General features: G+C 49.1%; 1 non-coding gene across 1 annotated transcript; it reads right to left on the reverse strand.

Moving 5' to 3' along the window:
* Positions 1-336: 336 nt before the first annotated feature.
* On the reverse strand, positions 337-410 carry Trnat-agu. Its single transcript has one exon. It is a non-coding gene; the product is annotated as a tRNA-Thr (tRNA).
* Between the last annotated feature and the right edge of the window lie 1,255 nt (positions 411-1,665).

Below are 1,665 nucleotides of genomic sequence, written 5' to 3' on the forward strand. Positions count from 1 at the left end.
AAATCATCTTCCAAAACCTTCACGTATCTTTCGGTAGTCACAGTGCCATCAAGGTATATTGCACCGATTATTCGTTGACTGGACATTGCACACCACACAGTCACCTGTTGTTCCTCAAATACGCCAGATTTGCTTATTGACGAAGCCATCCAAATGAATGTGGCCTTCGTCGCTAAACCAAACCATACCGCGCATACTAATTCCCATCATGCTCCACAGCCAACCGTGCAGTTTGAACGTCCTAATGCAAACCTTTCAGAAGTTATGACGATTTTATTTCACATAGTTCAGTAATCATCAGCATGTATATGCGGACTGAAGCGACGAATGAAAATTTGCTTCAAGGCTGGGACTCGAACCTAGGTCTCCTGCTCACTAGGCAGAAGCGCTAACCACTACGCCACCCTGGCACAGTGGCTTTGCACAGCTACACAAACTAACCTAGCACGCCTCCCTCCTCAATCCAAATTCCAATTCGCTCCTCAGCCCACTTTGTGTCCCTCCTAAACTCGAACAGCATTGCAGAAGCTTCCCAACTCTATTGCAACAGCACCTAAGCATCGAATGAAACAGGGGATCCTTTCTGTAATCCAGGCATAGGTGCTTTTATGAAATGAAGTTGTATTGGATGAAGCGTGAATGGGAATTTGGATGGAGGAGGTGGCGTGCTATGGTAGTCTGTGCAGTTGTCCAGAGCCATTGTGCCAGGGTGGCGTAGTGATCTAAGCACCTGCCCAGTGAGCAGACTCTACGAGTATTTGTCAAAACACCTGCAGCGGTTTCACATCTTTGGGCATACCCCGTAAGACTGTATTTAGGCTGTAAAGTTGTCGGTGTGGCACAGTAGTAGAACGTCATAATGTTCTAACTCAGAATATGTTCTAGGATCCTTCAACAGGTGGACACTGGCCGTAATACGGGGCATGCGTTCGTTCACTCTCTTTGTAAGGAGCAGTGATCTGTGCCTTCACTACGTGGGAGTATTTGCTGCGCGTGAGATTTTCGGTACCGCCGGAATGTAAAATACGCAGTTCGGCTGAACCACGTGGAATACCCGTGGGCTGGGAGGGCGGCCGACGCGTGTCCGTGACTTCCGGTTGCCGTACCACACGTCAGGCACGTGCCGCTGTCCCGGGCCGCAGAGGATCTTTCGTCCCGTAGCCGCGTCTACCGGACAACGGTTGCAGTCGCGCCTCAGGTCCTCCGAGAATCCCCACGCAGATATGGTCGAATGAGATGTCACGGTTGCAACAGGTCCTCGTCACTGAAACAGTCAAACTAGGACTGGAATATGGGGTCTCTACGGTGCAGTAAGGTATCCAGGAGGGCCTCATGTTTCTTATGCGGCCGCCACAGCGTCCTGTTTTGCGCGAGCCTCTGCATCTCAGACTGTCACCCACATCCAGCGTACTCAGTTGGCTGTGTTATGTATTTTAATGTTTTGGAAATGGAGGAGGAAACAGACGAAGAAGACGAAGAGTGGACAACATTCCCTCAGAATTACTGAAATCCTTGGAAGAGGCAAACATGACAAAGCTTTCGAGCTGATGCTCAAGCTATATACACTCATGCTCATAAATTAAGGATAATTGCAGAATGTGGTGCCACACAACGTGGCACTACACAAAACTGGCGCTAATAGAATAGACACATAGGGAACATACA

This window comes from Schistocerca piceifrons, chromosome 10 (assembly GCF_021461385.2).
Source record: "Schistocerca piceifrons isolate TAMUIC-IGC-003096 chromosome 10, iqSchPice1.1, whole genome shotgun sequence".
Lineage (NCBI taxonomy): Eukaryota > Metazoa > Arthropoda > Insecta > Orthoptera > Acrididae > Schistocerca > Schistocerca piceifrons.